Here is a 15,680-nt window from a genome sequence, read left to right on the forward strand (position 1 = left end):
GGCATACTTGTTGCTCCCCATCTCGGCGCCTGTACGTTGGGGTTTACCCCGGTGAACGAGAGGGTAGCATCCCTCCGCCTACGGGTGGGGGGACGGGTTCTGACTGTCGTTTGTGCTTACGGGCCGAATGACAGTTCAGATTACCCACCCTTTTTGGAGTCCTTAGAGGGGGTACTGGAGAGTGCTCCTCCTGGGGACTCCCTTGTTCTGCTGGGGGACTTCAACGCTCACGTGGGCAACGACAGTGAGACCTGGAGGGGCGTGGTTGGGAGGAACGGCCCGCCCGACCTGAACTCGAGCGGTGTTCTGTTGCTGGACTTCTGTGCTCGCCATGTCCATTGTCCATAACGAACACCATGTTCAAGCATAAGGGTGTCCATATGTGCACTTGGCACCAGGACACCCTAGGCCGCAGTTCGATGATCGACTTTGTCATCGTTTCATCGGATCTGCGGCCGTATGTCTTGGACACTCGGGTGAAGAGAGGTGCGGAGCTGTCCACTGACCACTACCTGGTGGTGAGTTGGCTCCGGTGGTGGGGGCGAAAGCCGGTCAGACCTGGCAGGCCCAAACGTGTTGTGAGGGTCTGCTGGGAACGTCTGGCGGAATCCCCTGTGAGACGGAGCTTTAACTCCCACCTCCGGCAAAGCTTCGAACACGTCCCGGGGGAGGTGGGGGACATGGAGTCTGAGTGGACCGTGTTCCGTGCCTCCATTGTCGAGGCGGCCGATCGGAGCTGTGGCCGCAAGGTTGTCGGTGCCTGTCGCGGCGGCAACCCTCGAACCCGTTGGTGGACACCTTCGGTGAGGGATGCCGTCAGGCTGAAGAAGGAGTCCTATCGGGCCTTTTTGGCCTGTGGGACTCCGGAAGCAGCTGATGGGTACCGGCGGGCGAAGCGGCATGCGGCTTGGGCGGTTGCTGAGGCAAAAACTCGGGCATGGGAGGAGTTTGGAGAGGCCATGGAGAAAGACTTCCGCACGGCTTCGAGGCGATTCTGGTCCACCATCCGGCGTCTCAGGGGGGGGAAGCGGTGCAGCACCAACACTGTTTATAGTGGGGATGGTGTGCTGCTGACCTCTACTCGGGACGTTGTGGGCCGGTGGGCAGAGTACTTCGAAGACCTCCTCAATCCCACCAACATGCCTTCCACTGAGGAAGCGGAGCCTGGGGACTCTGGGTTGGGCTCTCCAATCTCTGGGGACGAGGTCGCCGAGGTGGTTAAAAAGCTCCTTGGTGGCAGGGCCCCGGGGGTGGATGAGATCCGCCCGGAGTTCCTTAAGGCTCTGGATGTTGTAGGGTTGTGTTGGTTGACGCGACTCTGCAGTATCGCATGGACATCGGGGGCAGTTCCCCTGGATTGGCAGACTGGGATGGTGGTCCCCCTGTTCAAAAAGGGGGACCGGAGGGTGTGCTCCAATTATAGAGGGGTCACACTCTTAAGCCTCCCTGGCAAGGTCTATTCAGTGGTCCTGGAGAGGAGGGTCCGTCGGATAGTCGAACCTCGGATTCAGGAAGAGCAGTGTGGTTTTCGTCCTGGTCGTGGAACACTGGACCAGCTCTACACCCTCAGCAGGGTCCTGGAGGGTGCATGGGAGTTCGCCCAACCAGTCTACATGTGTTTTGTGGACTTGGAGAAGGCGTTCGACCGTGTCCCTCGGGGAGCCCTGTGGGGGGTTCTCCGGGAGTATGGGGTACCGGGCCCTTTGATACGGGCTGTCAGGTCCCTGTATGACCGGTGTCAGAGTCTGGTCCGCATTGCCGGCAGTAAGTCGGGCTCGTTTCCGGTGAGAGTTGGACTCCGCCAGGGCTGCCCTTTGTCACCGATTCTGTTCATCACTTTCATGGACAGAATTTCTAGGCGCAGCCAAGGTGTTGAGGGGATCCGATTTGGTGGCCTTAGGATCTCATCTCTGCTTTTCGCAGACGATGTGGTCCTTTTGGCTTCATCAGATCGTGATCTGCAGCTCTCGCTGGATCGGTTCGCAGCCGAGTGTGAAGCGGCCGGGATGGGGATCAGTGCCTCCAAATCCGAGGCCATGGTCTTGAGCCGGAAAAGGGTAGAGTGCCTTCTCCGGGTCAGGGGGGGTGTCCTGCCCCAAGTGGAGGAGTTTAAGTATCTCGGGATCTTGTTCACGAATGGGGGAAGAAGGGAGCGGGAGATCGACAGGCGGATTGGCGCAGCGTCTGCTGTCAAGCGGGCGCTGTACCGGTCCGTCGTGGTGAAGAGAGAGCTGAGCCAAAAAGCGAAGCTCTCGATTTATCGGTCGATCTACGTTCCCACCCTCATCTATGGTCATGAGCTTTGGGTCATGACCGAAAGAACGAGATCGTGGATACAAGCGGCCGAAATGGGTTTTCTCCGTAGGGTGGCTGGGCTCTCCCTTAGAGATAGGGTGAGAAGCTCAGTCATCCGGGAGGGACTCAGAGTAGAGCCGCTGCTCCTTCACATCGAGAGGAGCCAGTTGAGGTGGCTTGGGCATCTGGTCAGGATGCCTCCTGGACGCCTCCCTGGTGAGGTGTTCCGGGCACGTCCCACTGGGAGGAGGCCCCGGGGAAGACCCAGGACACGCTGGAGGGACTATGTCTCTCGCCTCGGGATTCCCCCGGAGGAGCTAGAAGAAGTGGCTGGGGAGAGGGAAGTCTGGGCCTCCCTTCTGAAGCTGCTACCCCCGCGACCCGACCTCGGATAAGCGGAAGAAGATGGATGGATGGATGGACTTATTACTGAACATGATGCATGCCGTGCCGTTGCGCTCAGCAGCTGGTCTCCTCTCGGTGATCAGATCCATACCATAATAACCGGAGCACCTCAGCAAGTGTACGTTCGTGGCACGTTTAAAGACAGTTCTGAAAATCACCTAAACGCATCTTAACGACTGATTAAATTCTAATGGCTGAAACATCTGATGTCATGACACAAACTTCACCAGGAACCGATCCTGTACCAACCAGGGCGCTGTAGTGGCACAAAGGTAGAGCACATCTACATGAATAATTGGATTCTGTAACAACCAGGTTTCAGGCTGACCACATATTTGGATAATGGGTGAACTGTTTTGCTTGTTTTTGTTGTTGTTTGCTAACCGGTTTTCTTTTTTCATTGCTTTAGCAAAAATTTGTTGTTTTAATTTTGATTTACATTTTTTTTCTGGTGAGTGATATTAGAAATGATAGCTGAGTTTTGGTTGCTATTTGACCTTTAAAGTCTTTGCAAAGGTACAAATAATCCTCATGGTGTTCAAATTCAGATGTAACTCTGTATACAGAGACTGATGTAATCTTTATGGTAGTTCTATATAGATTAGAGGATGACAAGAACATGGCATGGAAAATATGTCAAAGAAAATTTATCATGAAACATTGAAGATCCTTATGCACTGGTCAAATGAGTTTAATAATAATTTGACTTTAGAATTAAAGACATATCAAGGATTTTACTATACAAGGAATGAAAATTGTGTGACAAGATACTGATCAGCATTTTATGTCTTCTCAAAACGACCCAGAGAGTTTGGCGGCTCATAGAACCTTTGTGTGCTGGACTCAGAGACTCATGGTCATGAAGATTGTGTTTAGGGGCCTTGAACCAGGACATTGAGAAGGCAGAAAAATAAAATAAAAAAATCATCAATCTGGAAAACAACAAACTGCTTCTGTGACACAAGGATAGGAACTGTGGTGCACTGCATCACAGCTTAGAACTCATTTAATCTTATAATTTTTAAGCCTAGTTTTTACTTTGTTCAATCCTTTGATGTTATGACCTATGATGACGTTTGGGTGAAGATCAATGGGAGTACCATGTAGTTACCATGGTTACTTGTAAAGAACATTTTGTTCCATTAGTTTTTAAAGGGGCCACTGCACTTTTTTAAAGCAACATCTGAAAGTTTTGGATTATTATTACTAATCTGAAAACACTCAAAACAGATAAATGTTTATGAAGAAACAAAGACAGTTTGTAAGCCTCTTCCAATATCAAGAGAACGGTTAATCTAACAGCCTTTTAATACATCATTACCAAGGGCACCAATAACCTTGAAGGGAAGATTACAAAGCTTAGGTAAAATACCTCTGGCTTTGGTGTATTCAGGACAGTATGCCCCAACTAAAGGTCACATTTAAAAAAATTATTTAGACAAGGTGTTTGTTAGTCATGATCACATTTGAAAACAGGCTTTACAATGAAAATTGACAAAATCCACTTTTTAAGTAGATTTATTTTGAAGGGTCACAATAATGCACATCTTTGATCTTTTGTAAACAAGAACTTATAGCTCAGAATCTTAAGCATGTTTAAATGAAAGTATAACATTTTTTATCAAGTAATTTCAAAAACATTTATTAAAAAGCTGCCAAAAATCATTTACTTAGCAGCAAATACAGACAAAAAAAAATCATGAACAGAAATCTTTATTTTTTATATTTGATTAATGTTGTATGGCTGACAAATAGATAACATATAAATAATGTCAAAAATTACATACATAGCTAAAAAATAATTTGAAATGCCAAAGAAAATTTTCCAATTTACACATGGTCAGTATAAAACATTTACACATTTCCCATAAAAAAAAAAAAAAAAACATCTTAAGAAATAATTCATGTTTTAAGTTTGTTCATGTCTCAGGAAATTTTCAATAAAAATGTATTATTGTAGTTTTCACAGAATATTAGATATGAAATATTAGAGCAGGATAAAAACATAATTCTGCATTTCTTCTTCAAACGTTTTACTTTTATTGAGCCAATGCTCCCTGAAACAACAACAACAATATCTTAATAATTGATCTGCCTAAAATTGTATTTCAGTGTCAGGGCTCCAGCAGCAACCAGTTGGGAAGAGTTCATTAAATAATAATATTACCAATTTACCGTAACTGCAAATGGTAAATATTCAACATTTCAAGTCCCTTAATTTTTCAGAGTCAAATAGAAACATTTCTTTGAATATTCCTGGAAGAACAAGAACAAGAGTCTTAAATTTCATGTTACTCTAAAATGTTTCTTTCATGTTGGTAACAGAGTAAAAGGCCTTAATGAATATTAAAACTACTTATTATGATTGGATAATCTTTGGTGAGTATATATTTTTAACATAGTTTGAAAGAAGAAAATGTCTAATCAAATTAGAGAGAGAGAGAGATTTAGATACTTAGATGAAATTATATCATTGTTTTTAATTGGGATAAGGATCAGCGGTGATAACAAAACCAGTTTAACTTGTAGACAGTCATTTCTGTTGATACATCACAACCCTCATGATTACATTACAGTTTATCAATCAATCAATCAAATTTTATTTGTATAGCACATTTCAACAGCAAGGCATTTCAAAGTGCTTTACATCATTACAATGCAATATAGAATCAATCATTAAGTCAAGTTCCATCAATAAATTTGTAATTGATTACATTTCAAATACAATTCTAAACAGGTGGGTTTTCAGTTGAGATTTAAAAGAAGTCAGTGTTTCAGCTGTTTTACAGTTTTCTGGAAGTTTGTGGTGCATTGATGCTGAAAGCTGCTTCTCCTCATTTGGTTCTGGTTCTGGGGATGAAGAGCAGACCAGAACTGGAAGACTTGAGAGGTCTGGAAAGTTGATACAACAACAGCAGATCTTTAATGTATTGTGGTGCTAATCCATTCAGTGACTTATAAACTAACAACAGTATTTTAAAGTCTATTCTTTGAGCTACAGGGAGCCAGTGTAGGGACTTTAAAACTGGTGTTATGTGCTCTATCTTCCTGGTTTTAGTGAGAACGCGAGCAGCAGCGTTCTGGATCAGCTGCAGCTGTTTGATTGATTTGCTGGACAGACCTGTGAAGACGCTGTTGCAGTGATCAATACGACTGAAGATGAACGCATGGATGAGTTTCTCTAGATCTGGCTGAGACATTAGTCCTTTAATCCTGGAAATGTTCTTCAGGTGATAGAAGGCTGACTTTGTGACTGTCTTTATGTGGCTCTGGAGGTTCAGGTCAGAGTCCATCACTACTCCCAGGTTTCGGGCCTGACCGCTAGGTTTTAGTTGTATTAACTGAAGCTGTGCATTGACTCTAGATCGTTCCTCTTTAGGTCCAAAAATAATAACTTCAGTTTTGTTTCTGTTCAGCTGGAGAAAGTTTTGGCACATCCACACATTTATCTGTTCTAAGCATCTGTTCAGTGATTGGATGGGCTCTGAGTCACCTGGTGACATCGTAATGTAGAGCTGTGTGTCATCTGCATAGTTATGGCAGCTAATATTATTTCCTGTTATAACCTGAGCTAGTGGGAGCATATAAATATTGAATAAAAGGGGTCCTAGGATTGTACCTTGGTGTACCCCACATGTGACCTTTGAGCTCTTTAATGAAAAGTTTTCAATTGAAACAAAGAAATCCCTGTTCTTTATGTAGGATTTAAACCAGTTAAGCACTGGACCGGAGAGTCCGACCCAACTCTCCAGTCGATTCAGTAAAATGTCATGATCAACAGTGTCAAAAGCTGCACTGAGGTCCAACAGAACCAACACTGTGGTTCTGCCACAGTCCGTATTTATATGGATGTCATTGAACACTTTTATGAGGGTGGTCTCTGTGCTGTGGTGAGCACAAAAACCAGACTGGAAGGAGTCAAAGAGGTTGGTTATCGTTGGGAAGCTACTTAATTGTTTAAACAGCTTTTTCAATAACTTTGCTGATGAATGGGAGGTTGGAGATCGGCCTGTAATTCTGCATTAGTGATTTGTCCAGATTGTTCTTTTTTATAAGTGGTTTGATTACTGCTGTTTTCAAAGCCTGGGGGAAAACGCCTGATGAGAGCGATGAGTTTACTATTTGGATCAGATCAGCAGCAATAACAGGCAGGACTTTCTTAAAGAAATGTGAGGGTAAAACATCCAGACAGCAGGAACTGGAGCTTAGTTGACTTATAATTTCCTGTAGGGTTTTATAATTAAGTAGTTCGAATTGGGTCATTTTTCCTGTATTTGTTTTGTTTGGGCACAGCATTGGTACTGACTTTATAGTAGATGTACAGATTAATCCTCTGATTTTTTGAATTTTCTCTGAAAAGAAGCTGGAAAACTGGTTGCTGTCATGAAGCGGTGTGTTGAGGTGGTGAGGCAGACGCTGTAGACCCAGGATGTGATAAATGAATGATTTTAATGGGGAATGTCCAGCAAAACACAGTCCAAAATAACGGGCAGCACGGCCGAGCGGAAACCAGGGCTCGACGCCGGTAGCAACTGTAAAAAGGAATGGACAACGGAACAACACAAACGCACATTAGACGCATTGACAACGAATTGACAATAGCAAGACATTGACAAGCAACATTGACAAGGACCCGATGAGGAACAAGGAACACAGGTGGAGTTAAATACACAGTGGATAATCACAGAACGAGACACACCTGGGAACAATCAAGGGGAGGACAGGACAACGAAGAGACTCAAGGACACAGAAAACATTCAACCATGTTTCTGTCAGAAACATAACATCGATATTATGCTCAGTGATGAAATCATTAATTAATAGAGCTTTAGCACAGAGAGATCTTGTATTTAAAAGAACTAGTTTAAGTGACTTGGAGGCCAAGAAATCTTCAGTCTGAGGTTCCTTTAGGCAGGGGATCAGTCTGATGTTTGAATTAGGTCCCCTGTATTTTATGTTTCTGTTTCTTGTAAATTGTCTTGTAGTTATCCGGACAGGTAATGTCCTTTTCTGCAGTGCCGAGGGGCCAGACACATTCTGGAGCAAGAAGGGTGTAAAGATAAAGTCTGGACCCCGGCCTCAGACCTCAGAAACGCAGAGTGATGGCTTAAATGAAGTGAGGTCTGCTATGTGAGAGCTAAGGAGCGACGTCCCAAGTACAACCTGTTGATTCATTCCATCTGTAAATTTAAGACACTCCGGTCCAGAAGACATTTCTCCATGTGTATCTTGTGAATCCTGTGAATGAGTGGGTGAGCAGAGAGGGAGGGGAGAAGGAGGAAGGGAACCAGTCGCTCCGCCTCTAGTCGATGTATCAGCTGCTTTTGAAACTGTTTGTTCCTGATAAGCCGACGGTTTCTTCCTAGTCAGAAATCCTTGAGCCTGTTCTTCTGAAGCGATGATCACATTGCTGTCCTTGTTGATAAAGTGAAAAAGATTTGCAGTGAGCAGCTTTATCCCATGTTTATTAAGATTGCGTCCGCTTCTTCCAAAAAGGTGAAAGCGCTGCCAATAGATCCAGAGGTTATCGATGAAGGTCACTGAGCTGGCAGAGCAGCTTTTAATCAGCCATTTGTTTATCATGTCCAGCCTGGAGTGTTTTTCGTCCCCCCATTGAGGTGATGGAATTGGACCACTGAGAAATAACTTCATTTTCAACGTTCCCATAGTTTTCAGAAGAATATTAAAGTCTTTTTTCAGAATCTCAGATTTCTGCTTTGCCACATCGTTGGCTCCAACATGCACAACTAAGGACTCAATATCTGGCTGATCAGCAGTTAGCGAAAGAACTTTACGAGTTAAATCAGACAGTGTCACCAGGAAAAGAAATCACTCTCGTTTTCTTGGGATTGCAAACGTGACTGATTCCATTTACTGCCTCATCTCCAACAATAAGCACTCTTGGCATACCTTTTGCTTTCCTGGTAGCCGCTTTGTCCTTTGGAGCTTTGGGGGGTGGATGTGTTGGTCTTGCCTCATTGTTGATGTTTGAAAGCAAGGTTTCACTCAGAGGCTCAGGCTGGAGTACAGAAAATCTGTTTTTCAGTGGGATTCCCACAAAGTCAGAATGTTTTGAGGCTCGGGCTGGTCGCTCTGTCCTTGGGAGCGGGGTCGGTGGAACCGTTTTGTTTGCAGCTGCTTGTTTGTTTTTCTTTGGTGGAGCAGATGTTGAGGTTGAAGGTGGATTGTTTTTACTGCTGATTTAAGCTTAAAATCTGTGAAGAGTTTTCTAGTCCCTAGAAGCCAAATGTTTTAAGTTGCAGTAGTTAACTTTTATCTGAAATGAGTATAGGGTTTTCCAAATTATATGTGAAAATGAAGTCAAATATCATTTATAAATGATGTCATACAATAAATCAATAAATCAACATATTATTTGTTTTTTAATCTGATGTAAAAATAGATAACAAACTAAGAAGCCATTTTTAAATTCGTCTAAGTCACTCCAAAATTTTATTTAGCTATTTGTTCTTACTGAGTGGCCTTACCACTGAGCTTTGGATCATTGTTCTGCTGCTGAATGAAAGGCTTGTCTGACTGGTTTCTAATTATACCCTGAGGGAGAGAAACAAAGACAGACTGACACATGAACGCAACAGATTAATTTTAGGAAGACAGTTCTGTGACTTCTGTTTCAGAGCATTAAAATAATTTGTTTTGCTAAGTCAAGTTTATTTATATAGCACATTTCAGAAATTCAATTCAGTTTATTTTTATATTGCTAATTCACAACAAAAGTATCTTGAGGCACTTTACAAAGAAAATAAATGTAATTCACTCATACATACATCCCAATTGATGCTAATTATCAAACAGTACAAAAGATCAGTTAATTATTCAAAGTAGTTTCAAATGTTTTTGTGTTAGGAAACCATTGAGCCACTGACTAGTATGTAGCAACAGCAGAAAGTCAATTATGTATGTTTGGTTCTGATTCTGGATACAGAACAGAACCAGAACAAGAAGACCTGAGAGGTCTGGAAGGTTGATACAACAACAGCAGGTCTTTAATATATTTTGATGTTAAGCAATTCAGGGACATATAAACTAACAGATGTATTTCAAAGTCTGTTTTCCTGCTTGTTGGCTCAGCTAGCTAGAATCATTGGAAGTGATTGGATTTAAAATGTTTTACTTGTGACAAGACATTTCTAGGTAGTCTATTAGTGCAATTGATTTTTAGTGCCTTACTGAACTAATCACAACCCAGGACCTTTTGCACATTTTTGCACTTTTATAACCAACAAAATATATCTCATATTTGTCACACAGATGGAGAACAACATCATGTTTTCATAATATTTACAAGTAAAGGTCTGAAAAATTGTATGTGCGTATAATTCACACTCACTAAGACAAGAATCCAAAGAGCCTTTGCTTTTATTTAAAATGATCCACACAGGGTTTAATACCAAATCCTCAATATTTTACCAATGTTCAGAAAATGCTTTCATCCATTGGAATTATTCTTTCCAGTGCAGACAGCAACTCTAGACTGTTTTAGTTAAACACAAAATTTCCCTAAAGACTCATTTCCATAATGAATTGCTCTTGCACAATTTCTTATCTGAATGGATGATCATTCCCTCATGATGTGTTGTCTCTCTGAAGTTCAGCAGAGTTCAGAAACTTACATAAAAATATCAAAAATGTTTTGCCTAACTCACTTTGAGACAGACAAATCAATGTTCGGTGATTCAGGTGTTTTGTTTTGTTTACTTCACTTCCCACATCACATAAAGTTACAAAAAAGTCCTTTTTTTCTTCATACACCTTGAATTTATGTCCAGCACCACATTCTAACATTCTTTTCATTGACTTTCTAAACACATAACCTAGAGCTTATGTGCTTAGTTCGGACTGTGTGGTCTGACAGAAATGAATGAATTTTAAGGAGAGTTACAGCTCTTTCTCTGTTTAGGTTAAAGCCAAATAATGACATTTTTGTTTCAATTGGTTGTAAAAAAAACTAAATCCCCTTTGAAGTAAAGTAAATCTTTCTTATTGATTGATCACTTTATGTTTCTACTGATTTATTAAACAGAGTAGATTAATAATAAGTTGAATCCTTATATAGAAAATTGCTTTAATCATATTGGCACATTTTGTTATGGGTATTGTGGGCAGTTGCTCATACTGACAGTAGAACTAGTGGAGTCAAGTTGCAGTTACAAAAATACAATCTGTGAGTTCTTTCCAGAATGGATTTTCCATACCTTGTGTAGAGTGTAGAGTTTTGGCCCCGTGTTGGCCACTGAAGTACAAGAAACCAACTTACCTTCTTTAAGTTGTGCTCATAGGGAAGCACAACATGAGGCACCAGACCTCAAGCCAGTGTAAGTGAAATGTATGTTTAGTAAAGTTGCGTGTAGTGCTGTAACAAACTACACATCAGAGGCATTTAAGGTTAAACGCCTTGATGTCTCCATGGAACAGAAGTAGGAGTGTCTTTGATGAAGGGCGATGGCTTGACTAAATACTTTGTGATTGAAAAACAGAAGCCTTTGTTGAATTTTGTTGCTGCTTCCTTATTGTTATGTATTTCCAATAAGTTTTTGTATTTGACCATAAAAAAGTGTTTATTCTGATAAAAAACAAAATAATTACAAAATACTGCTTTGGTGCAGCAGATAATACATCTTGAAAATCAGTTCTGCTTTCATTGGTATTAGGAATAAGCCTATTATGAACTTTCTTGAGTGCAAGTCAAGTAAAACATCGATGCTGATGATGCAGGAAGAACAATACCTTAATGTATTTTTTTTTTCTTTTTTCAAGATTGGTCTTTGAATATATCATATTATATGCATCATTATAAAAACAATTGTTTTGCATAGAAAAGAGAAGAAACAGTTGCTACTATGAACATCCATGGTAATAACTGGTGAAGAAAGTGCAACAGTAAGTTTAACAATAAGATTTCAACAAAACAAAGTTTTTCAGGGATAGTTAGGATGTTGCTGTGTTAAAATTTGATTATGATGAGTACTACTGACTGTGATTATCTTAAATTACGACCATCATTTAGCAGGTTTCGCGCCATTTAAGAACTATTTTTAACATTGGATTTTATGTTTGTAATCCTTCAGCCTGACTTTTAATAGTCTGAACATTAAAATATTATATTATATCTGGATAAACGTTTTTTCTACATACAATTTATACAGTAGATATGTAATGCTTATGTAAGAAGTTGTCATATACCAGAGAGCATCAGTCAGCTTCAACAGGGAAGAGTCAAACAGCTTTCGTCACTGAAATTCTTTGTGAAACATCATTATTTGGCTGAGTCATGGGTCCGGTCACTGTTTTTATTTACTAGCAGCACTTGTCATTGTTTGAAAAATCATGTTTCTCACAAATGATAAAATTAGGATATCATATGTTTCAACTCTTTTAGCAAAAGTATAATTCCAAAAGAAAATAAAAATAATTTTGAAAGAGTTAAAGATAAAAAAAACTAAATATTTCCCCAGAAAGATTTATTTTTAGCTCATCTGATTCAGCCTATTTCATTACTGATTCTGAATTGTAATATTATTGCTGAAGTTTTTTTTTTTTTAGGTTTTCTTTCTTTTGAAGTTGGCACAGACTGAAAATAAAAGAATTATATTTGCAAAGGAACACAGCAATTGTAAAATATCTTTAAAAAATTTATTACAAAGAAGATGCTCTATTTGTTTTTGGTCATGGGAACCAAAATATGTTATTAAAAAAAAGGCAGGAGTTTGAAAAATCAAGAAAAGTATCACATCAACACAGAAGCTCAGAACTTTATTTTACCATAATGTTATAATGTTGTTTACATGCTGCGTTTCAAGAAATTATTTTATTCAGACACTGGCATGCAGGAATAGGAGTGGTAAGTGTGTGTTGACACTGTGACATTTTAATATGACGTTTTGATGAATGACGTTGAAAACTTGGGAACACCTGTTCATTGATGTCATCCAAGCAGTATTTAAAAAGATGTGAGTTTCAGAGATTAAGTATCAGAACCAGGAGAACTAACCTGCAGGATCCACCTGAACATCACAATGAAGCTGATCTTTTCTCTGACTCTCATCTGGGCTTTCTACTGCAAGGGTAAGAATAATTAATAAATATATATTTTCACTCTTTTCTTGATTAAAATACTGGAATTAAACTATACATATTTTTTTTCAACAGCTGTAATTGTTTATCGTGCTGTTTAACAGACAGTTAAAGCAGTGTGTGAAATTTTAAGTAATAATATTAATTTTGTAAGTTTTATTAAATGTCTATGATTTCAGAATTTATGCATCTGAACAGGTATATTTTCATAGGACGTATTAATTATTTTTATATGAAACAAGGTGCAAGTCAGGCTGATCCCTTTACAAAACAATGTTATTATTTCCTCAAAATATGTAAGCCTTTCTCTTTGACATGTGGTTAAAATAAATCAAATCTAACGGAATATGTTATTACACACATTATTTGATTATTGGTCTGTTTCAGATTTTCCTTTTCCTCTAGGAACAATACAACATGTTTTGACTTTCCATGTTTTCATGGAAGGAACTTAAAATATTGGATATTAAATAGAAGACACTCGTAATGTGTTCTATTTAAGCATTTTCCATCAAATTTAACATTTTCAAAAACACTAGCCTTTAGGGGTTTTTTGTTTGTTGATTTTTTTTTTTAAAAAAGCTGTTTGTTTCTGACTGTAGAAAACATTTTAAGTAATCATTTTTAGTGAACTTCTTTTCACCTTTTTGCTGATGCAGCTCTGACTTCAAATTACAATTTTAGGCACAATGATATTTAAGATGTTCTTGTTTTGCTTAGCTTCAAGGAACACTGGTTTAATAAAAATACAGCCTGTAAGTGAAAAAATTGAATTATTATTAATTTTGTTCTATTATAATTTTTCAAATATGCAATTCTATAAACTTTACAAAGCAAACAAGATTAACATTATGCATTATTAGTGAAACAGTAAGAAACTTGAAAGGAAAGATTAATTAATTGTTAAAGTGGATATATAATGCTTTTAACTCCTTCCTTTTGTGAATAATTCTTTTATGGACAATATAAATGAGAACTGCAGTGCTCTGTTCTGAACTCCTCATACTTGTAGCTCCACAGATTCCTTGTTTGTCCCTGTCGTGTTTTAGAGCAACTCATGTTGCTGTGGCATTTTTTAATGTCAATGAGACATTTAATGTCACGCCACTTCTAGGTCACTTCATTCTGCAATTTTTGTAGTTTGATAGCAGAAATACAACTACCTACAAGAAAGATATTTTTATTCCAAAGTTCATTAAGGATGTAAGCAATATAACCATATGTGGATTAGAAAACACTGCTTGGGCATTTCAAACTTGTGGAACATTTAAAGAAGTCCTTTTCTTCTTCCCCATGATTGCAGCTGGAGCCCTGACATGTATGACCTGCGCAGACCTGACGTGTTCAATCACATTACCACTAACATGTAGCTCAGAGACAATGTGTATAACAGCTACCATCCGAGGTATTGTTCTGTTTATCTCTTATTTCACTTATTAAGGAAATTCAGTGTAAGAATTTAGGTAGCTGTATTTCTCCTAACAACACCAAACTTCTTGACTCTACAGCTACTAAATCTGGAACTTCAGTAACACAGCTCTACAAAGCCTGTGCAGCGTCCTCTCTGTGTCCGGCTACAGGCACCTCGACTTTTTCAGTCAACTTGGGATCCCAAAGTACAATTGCATCTGTTCAGTGCTGCAACACAGACAACTGCAACTCACAGATTCTGCCTGGTAGGTTTCATCAAGAGTGAAAAAGAAGTTCTTATCCTGCTTTTTTTGCTGATATTTAATCAGTTTCTCTTCCACTGTCTTTCTTTGATTTAGCCCCGAGTTCTCAGCCCACTAACTCCCTTCAATGCATTGCTTGTAACCCCACAACTTCTCAGTGCATCAATCCAATAACCTGTTCAGGAGATGAGAGCAGCTGCTTCTCAGCAACTTGTAAGTTTTTTTGTTTAACCATTTAGATAGGTGTACATTTAATCAAAGCTGGAACAATAAAAAAATATACAGAATGCCAAAAAAACCTAATTGGTCTTCAGTTGGTTAATATATTTCAAAACATTTCAATTGAACTTAGTTAATTTAATAAACAACTATTGTTTTTAATTAAATTTAAATTATTAAATAAAGAATTATTTTAATTATAATTTTTTTATGGCAACAGTGAAAAATGGAGCAAACACATTTCCTGCACTGGGTTGTGCATCACCAAACACCTGTACAGCTGCTTCAGGTCTGGGAAGTTTGCCATTCATGCAGAGTGTTGGTTCAATCACCAGTGGACCAACCTGCTGTGGAACCAGTTTGTGCAATAATCCAAGTACAACAACAACCACAACTACAGCACCAACAACAAAAACAACAGCAACAACTGCAGCACCAACAACCACAGCAACAACCACAACTGCAGCTCTAACAACAACAACTGCAGCACCAACAACCACATCATCAATCACAACTTTTGCTCCAACCACAACAACTGCAGGAACAACAACCACAACTGTTGCACCAACCACAACAACTGCAGCACCAATAACCACAACTGCAACAATCACCACAACTGAAGCACAAACCACCACAACCGCAGCACCAACCACCACAACTGCAGCAGCAACAACCACAACCACAGCACCAACCACAACAACTGCAGCACCAACAACCACAAACACAGCACCAACCTCCACAACCACAGCACCAACCACGACAACTGCTGCACCAACCACCACAACAACAACCAAAACTGCTGCACCAACGACCACATCTGCTGCACCAACCACCTCCACTGCTGGATCAACCACAACAACTGCAGCACCAACAACCACAACTGCTGCACCAACCACCACAACCACAACAACAACCATAACTGCAGCTCCAACCACAACAACTGCAGCACCAACATCCACAACCACAGCATCAACCACAAATACTGCTCTAGCC

The sequence above is a fragment of the Xiphophorus couchianus genome, chromosome 11 (genome assembly GCF_001444195.1).
Source record: "Xiphophorus couchianus chromosome 11, X_couchianus-1.0, whole genome shotgun sequence".
Lineage (NCBI taxonomy): Eukaryota > Metazoa > Chordata > Actinopteri > Cyprinodontiformes > Poeciliidae > Xiphophorus > Xiphophorus couchianus.